General features: G+C 39.3%; 1 pseudogene; it reads left to right on the forward strand.

Annotated features, from left to right (window-relative positions):
- The first annotated feature begins 2,237 nt into the window (after nucleotides 1-2,237).
- On the forward strand, nucleotides 2,238-3,159 carry LOC106799970 (olfactory receptor 5H2-like; annotated as a pseudogene).
- The last annotated feature ends 5,026 nt before the right edge of the window (nucleotides 3,160-8,185 follow it).

An 8,185-nucleotide genomic window follows, 5' to 3' on the forward strand; every position in this document is an offset into this window, starting at 1 on the left:
AGTTAAGACATACACTGACCACAGCCTCTGAGCCTCCACTCCCTTCCTTTCAGCCTTTCAGTGACTTCCTCTCTCCCTCTTCCTTGTCTTTTCTGCACTGACCTTCTTTGAGTCTATTTTCTACCTTTTTCTCTTCCTGCCTCTTGTTTTCTTTTCACCCACCAAATTTCCCATTCCACTTCTTTCCCCTCTATCTTCTCAATGCCTTCCTCTCTCTTTTGAATACTTTCATGAGATTGTCCTACAGTGCAGTGGACAGGCAGTCCACGTCTCGGAGAACTCTGTTCATTCTCCTACGGCACTACCCCTTGTTTCCCACTCACTTCTCGTTATTCTCTTACCTCAACTCTATCACAAAATGGAAACTGCTGTCACTAAACACACTAAAATCACTTAATTTCCACACTCAATGATCTCTGTCCACTCCTTATCCTACCAAGGCACTTATTTCACTTTTGGCACAGTATTCACTTTCTCCTTGAAGTTTTCCTCTCTTTATGTGCACAACACTCAGGTATCCAGTTCCTCCTGCTTTTCTGATCACTCTGCTCATATCCTTTTCTGTCTCTCCCTTGTCTCCTTCTGTGTGAGCCAGAGTTCTGGGTTGCAAGAGGAAATTAATTCATTGAATGGAAATTGGCTCTAACATAGAAATGCTAGGGAAGTTGGAGAAAGAAATGGGCAGAAGCACAAAGAAATAAGGCAGCCAGTCCACAGCTAAATCGTGTACCAACTCTACCTCAATAGGAGCTGCTGTCATTGCTGCTGCACTTGGAATGCCATGGCTCACACGGACAATGCCATTGTTGTGGGTGCAGAATGCATTTTCTGGGGTCTTGATGTTGCTCACTTGATTGTCTTTGCAACCTAAATTCTCTTTGTCCATATTTGACCCCTTAGCTCCCTCTCCCCATATTCCAAATCCAGTGTAGGTGGGTTTGAGTGGCTATTTGTGGATAAAGTCCCCTACTCTATGTGCAAGGGGGATGGGAAAGTCAGCTTCCTGAACTTTTGGCTTCTAGCATGGATGACAGCTTTCGTCTGCCACCAAGACTCATGTGGTAATAAGAGGATCAGATGTTATCCATTTCATAAACATGTTGATCCATTTTGTAATCTCTTTAATATAATTTTTTCAAGTTTCTATCCATGCCCTCCTTCTTTTTACCATAAGCTCACTCTCCAATGGATAGGAATCCATACCTATCCTTGCAGCCACCCAAATTACCCCAAGTCAATATTTCTATGAAACTCTTCTGGACTCATATTGCTAAGAACATCTCACCTGGTTGTTCAGAGGATGTTCTCTCCATGAACTGGCCACTGCACCTGAGTTCTCAATCTCAATTTTTGATGACAAGCTACCCAGTCCCAAGTGACTCTCGTCTCTTTCACTGACCACTCCTTCACACTTAATATGTCACCAAGTCTTTGCGACTCTACATTCGGATTTATTTTATTCTTATTCATTATTCTATCTCTTTGTCAGGCTCCTCACCACCCATGTGATATCACACATGGAATACAACGTGCACATGCATTTTAGTCAACTGCAAAACATTTTAAAAACGCACATTATTAGACCCCATTCTTAACCTACTGAATCAATTTCTGAAGTAATACCTCAGAATATATATTTTGCACAAAAGCTCCCCCAAACAATTCCGATGTGTAATCTAGTTTGGGAATCCTTGGATAATAATAACAGCTTCCGAAAATGTATTCCTGACACCAGGTTATCCTCTCTGAAGCCTATGTATTACAACCAAATATTTAATTTAAAAAATATCTGATGGTGCCATTAATTATCTTAAGGGTTTTCAGTGCTTGCCTATTCCTTGAAAATAGAGTTCAAAATTTTTCACATGGCTCTCAATTTATTTTATAATCCATGCTCTTCCAATACCCTTACTTTTGATGCTGCATCCACGTCCCACACACAGAATTTCCCTACGACCTTCAATACTTGCCCCATAAATATGCTCATGTTCAGAAATGTCTTTCTTCTCTTCGAAATCTGTTCATTCCTGCACATATTTTGGTCTGAAATAATTGCATTTTTCCAATACAACAATTCCTCCAAACAGTTTCTGTGTAAAAATAAACAAAATTAAGGGCATTCAGGCTAGCATATGGTTTTATTTCAATTATCCTCAACAAATTTTCTTTTATAAATCCTTGATAAATTTTCTTTTTACATTGACTGCACTTCATTTCAGGAGCCATCTATTAAGGATATGGAAACTAAAACTGCAACACTGCAGACAGAGTTTGTTCTCACAGGACTTATCAACTAGAGAGGCAAATTCCCTCTGTTCTGTGTTCTTGGTTGTATATTTCATCATCATCATAGGAAACCTTGTTCTGATTGCTCTCATATGGAATGATGCTCACCTTCACATCCCCATGTACTTGTTCCTTAGGAGTTTGGCCTTTGCCAATATTTGGATATCATCCACAGTGACCCCCAAGATGCTGGTCAACTTCCCAGCTAAGAGTAAGATATCTGTCTCTGAATGCATGACACAATTGTTTTCCCTTGCATTCAGTGCAATCACGAAATGTTTTCTCTTGGCAAGTATGGTGTATGGTCACTATGTAGCCAAATACAACCCTTTAGTTTATCCAGTGATTATGATCATTAGACTATACATGCAGCTGTTAGTCTCATCATCTGTAGGTCGCCTTCTTCATGCCTTAATTCATATAGGTTTTTGATTCAGATTAACTTTCTGCAATTCTAACATAATACATCACTTTTACTGTGACATTGTACCATTGTTTAAGATTTTCTGTACCGACTCTTCTATTAATGTTCTGTTGGTTTTCATTTTCTCTGGGTCAACACAGGTGTTCACCATTCTAACTGTTCTTGTCTCTTATGCACTTGTTCTCTTTACAATCTTGAAAAGGAAGTAGGTACAAGGTATCAGAAAAGCCTTCTCCACCTGTGGAGCCCATCTCTTATCTGTCTCTTTATACCTTGGCCCTCTTCTCTTCATGTATGTGTATCCTGGATCTGCACAAGGAGATGACCAAGATATGATGGACTCTCTATTTTACACTGTCATCATTCTTTTGTTAAATCAAATTACCTACAGCCTGAGAAATAAGAAAGTCATAGATTCACAGGCAAAAATGTTACAGAGAAATGTTTAGATCTCAAAATAATATCTGTTCTCTTTTTATTAAAAGTCACACAATTGTGCAGATTAGACATTGCTATCTGTTGCTTAGTGTTCAAATGTTTTTGCAATTATAATTGTCCTATTATTTTAATGACTTAAGGAAGTAATACCTAATAAACTTCTCAAAATATTTGTATGTTTTATTCCAAAACACACAAGGGGGCCTGGCCCCATGGCCGAATGGTTAAAGTTCCTCATGCTGTGCTTTGGTAGCCCATGTTCCCTGGTTCAGATCTTGGGCGTGGACCTACTCCACTCACCAGCCATGCTGTGGCATGGTCCCACATACAAAATACAGAAAGACTGGCACAGACGCTAGCTCAGGGCTAGTCTTCCTCAGCCAAAAAAAAAACAAAAAAAACAAACAACAATGAACAACACCACCAAAAAACAAACAAGGAATTTTAATCAAGTGTTCATATCATACTAAAATTACTAAAGAAGAAAATAAAATTAAAACACTGAACATGTTTGTATATTCTTCAATGTGGCTTTATAAATGCATTTATTAAGCATTTGTTAAGTGTTAAAATAGTGTTATACCTCTCAAAAGTACTTTAGTAAGATGTCTTTGATAATAAAACAGCTGGGCATTCTGGAGACTCACATCACATTTAACTCCACAGTGGAGGCAGGTCTGTGTTTGAGTGAACAGAGGCAAATCCCAGGAATCTGCTAGTCATCCAAGGTCTTTCCTTCCACTTTATTTGGGCCATAGTGAATTTCACTGCTTGTGGGGATTCAACTCTCACATCACACAGAGACATAAACAGAATGAGAAAGCAATAAGAAATGAGGTAAGGCAGAGAAGACAGTGTCAATTGCAAGAGGTAGCTCTTAACTGAGCTGCTTCTATGAGGAGCTAGAAGAAGTGAATTGCCTCTCACTGTCCATGATGCCTTCCAAGGCCCTTCGTAGCTCTGTTTGTAAGCTGTTGGGTAATTGGAAAATTCTTCACTAATGCAGAAAGCTGACAGATTAGATTGAAGAACTAAGTTGAAATGGGCACAGTGAAAAAGAGAGAAATGTCAGAATAGGAATGAAATGGCTTCAGTCTTCCTGGAATTAAAAAAAAAAATGAAGCTAGTAAGAAAAAGAAATCAGTAATATGTAAAGGTTATTGGAGTGTGTTGTTGACAATGAGGGGCCTTAAATCCGTGTTACCAAAGTTCAAATAATCTAAGACGTTATGGTGTCACAGTGGCCAGCGGGCCTCTGGGGAAGATATGAAAATGAGCAGGAGTTTGGATGTTTTGTGCTCTAAAAGTCCTCGAAAAGTAGCTTTCCTCACATTCCATACTATTTAAGTATAGTAAGGGATCCATTTTCAACTGCTCTCTGCCCTTGCTCTCTCAACACTGTGTCCATACACATCCCACTGATACCACTGAGACCCTTACCCTCAGAACTACCTGCCTCTGTGTTTCGTAAAACTCTAGTTACTTATCCCTTCTGACCTGCTGGTATTCTCTTACTTTCCAAACATAGCTGCTAGATTAATCTTGGCCAACAGGACTCTGATTAAATCATATCCCTCCTCAATAACTTTTAATGGATTTTCATTACTACCAGATTATATACACATATGGTAAGTGTATCAAGAACTGTACATATACATAGGTATATATGATTATTTCTTCACATGTACGTTGAGATTATATGATAAGTAAATATAGGTACATATATAGAGGTATATACAGTCATGAGTCACTTAATGACGGGGATATGTTCTCAGAAATGCATTGTCAGGCAATTTCGTCATTGTGCAAACGTCATAGAGTGTACTTACACAAGCTTGATGGTAGAGCCTACTACACACCTAGGCTATATGGTATTAATCTTATGGAACCACCATCATATTTGCAGTCTGTTGTTGATTGAAACATTGTTCATTGGCACATGACTGTCTACATAGATATAGATTTTATGATATATAAATACAATTATTTATTTACACTTTACCATGCATTGGTTAACTCTGGCATTATTTGAGAGTCTCTCAAATAAAACCTAGGTTTAACTCTGAATTCTCTTCCTCCACAGTTCTCCTAAGGGACTCTGTTATACCCAACTTGAGTACTGAGGCCTCTGGACAAACCTCACTCTCTCAGGCTCAAGCTTTTGCTCCGAAGAGAATCTCCACAGAGAGTCTTCCCCTCTCAACTGCCCTGTTCATTTAAAATTGAAACAGCATCACCTCTTCAAGGTCTCTCTCAAAAGTTACAACTTCCATGATACATTTCCAGATTACTTCTAAGAAGATAAGAATGTTCACTCATTTCAAATTTTTAGCAGTTCATTTATTCTTCTCAGGACATGCTTGGCCTTCTGTAATACTTATTTTGGAACTACAAGCTCTTTTAGGTTACACTTTAGAAGTCTTTTTAGGGGCCAGACCCATGGCTTAGCGGTTAAGGGTGCGCGCTCCAGTAGGGGCGGCCGGGGTCCGATCTTGGGCGTGCACTGATGCACCGCTTGTCCAGCCATTCTGAGATGGCGTCCCACATACAGCAACTAGAAAGATGTGCAACTATGACTTACAGGTATATACTGTGGCTTTGGGGAGAAAAAGGGGAAAAAGGGAGAAGGATTGGCAATAGATGTTAGCTTAGGGCCGGTCTTGCTCAGCAAAAAAAGAGGAGGATTGGCATGGATGTTAGCTCAGGGCTGATCTTACTCACACACACACAAAAATGATGTCTTTTTGGCTTTTGTAGTAGGAAGCCCAGTGGCTTACACATATGAGGTCCTAAATCAGTATTTGTGAAATATTTGTAAAATTAAATTAATCTGACAGCACAAATACACAGAAAGTAGTAAGAGTGCATCACTCATTTTCAACCTTGTAATGAGCCAGGAGATTATTGGGCCTGGGACGGCCACTGCATGCCAGCTCCCCTCCTTAACTTTCTTTCATGACGATTTCAAGTATCATACACCTAAAGTGAATTTATTCTTTGATTGAATTTTTCCATGATTGACAGTGATGTTGGTAATCAAAACCTTATTGCTTTATGTCAATAAAGTTAATGTGAGGGGCATCTGTACATTAGAAAATTTAAATTTCAAGCTGGATCAACATTTGGACCATCATTCTCAAAGAAATTTCTTATACAAGATAATCCTCATGCTGTCATAATATGATGATACCTCTTCTGAGAAAATACCTTCTAAGTCAGAATTATTTGAAGGCAACAGCTAACAGTTGCATCACGATATTTCCCTCTACTTGTCAAGATAAAGAAAGAAGTTCACTGAATGTACAGCAGTGTTTGTACTAGTCTAAGTTGTCCAGAGTATAGAGTACATATCTATATATCTCTCTCTAAATATACACAACACAAATATTTAGATAAATCTATATCAATCTCTATCTGTATATTAACTATATTTATATCTAAAGACACTTATTAAAAGATATTGGTTGGCCGGCCCTGTGGCTTGGTGGTTAAGTGCGCGCGCTGCGATGCTGGTGGCCCGGGTTCGGATCCCGGGTGCGCATCGAGGCACCACTTCTCCGTCCATCCTGAGGCCGAGTCCCACATACAGCAACTAGAAGGATGTGCAGCTATGACATACAACTATCTACTGGGGCTTTGGGGGGAAAAAATAAAATAAATAAAAGATATTGGTACACATGATTGTGGAGACTGAGTAATCCCACAATCTGCTCTCTGCAAGGCAGAGACCCAGGCAAGCCAATGGTGTAGTTCTAAGGCCTGAGAATAGGAGACCTGATTATATAGATTCCAGCAAGTCTGAAGACCTGAGAACCACAAGGGCCCAGGGCAGAAGATCAGTGTCACAGATCAGTCAGTCAAGTAGTGAACAAATTCAACATTCCTCTGCCTTTTTCTTCCATTCAGGCCCTCAATGGATTACCACCAGCATTAGGGAGGACCAGCTACTTTACTTTGTCTGCTAATTTAACACTAATCTTTTCCAGAAATACCCTCACAGACACAACCAGAAATAACATTTAACGAGATAGCTGGACAATCCATGTCTGATTCAGGTTGATACATGAAAAAACTATCACAAGTCCACCCGTTGTCAAAGAGGCACCCATACTCTATTCCCTAAACGATACTTAAACTCCAAATAGGACAATAACAAGCTCATAATTGCATCTAACATGATACAACTATGCTGTATACAAATGAAAATGCACTAAACCCTTCCCTAGATGAAGAGGTAAAATCCTTGAGTGATGTTTACTCTTCTCATTGATATCTGCTAACTGAAATTGTATGATGTGAAATTAACAATACTTAATTACTATAAGTCAGTACATTTTATGTTACATGATAAGAGTATAAGGGTAGAAAGAAAACAAAGATATTTGTTATGTACATATGTATGCCTAAATACACCTATACATACACACACAAATATATATGTACACATACACAAGTGTATTCTTACCAAACTGAGGAGTAGATAATCGTGGAAATTACACTGCTCATTTCTGTAACTGGTCATGTGGTTTTATCTTCTATTTGTAACTACCTCCTTCCACTATCCATTCCATACTCCCTTAGCCATCAGCAAGCACCTCCATTGGTCAGTTTTGTTTACCTGGTCATTTCTTTTTGCTCTCATTCCTGAAGTGTCTGGGCCATCAGAAGACTTGCTTGGAGGTTTCCATCCACATTAATTACAAGGACCGGTACTGCTAAGAGATGCCCTAAGTGATCTGAATTTCAGATGTACTTGTCCTTATCTCCGTTGTGTAGGAGTAATTCCATTTCTTCTTGGTAGTCAGGATCAGTCATACCAGCCAGTAGCATAACTTTCTTCTTTGCATGATGATTCAGAGGAATGAGAGGCACAAAGTGGCCCAGTGGCAGTCTTAACTTCTTGCTCAAGGAATCATTGTTGTGTGTGCTGGTGGAAGTCCTCCTCCCTCTGGCTCTAAGACCTCCTTGACCAGAAAAGCATAGTGCTATAGGAACAGGAAGCAAAAATTGTGCTAGTGGATCACTAGGGGTAATAGT

The sequence above is a fragment of the Ceratotherium simum genome, chromosome 15 (assembly GCF_057802395.1).
Source record: "Ceratotherium simum simum isolate JZ-2026a chromosome 15, ASM5780239v1, whole genome shotgun sequence".
In the NCBI taxonomy this organism is placed as follows: Eukaryota; Metazoa; Chordata; class Mammalia; order Perissodactyla; family Rhinocerotidae; genus Ceratotherium; species Ceratotherium simum.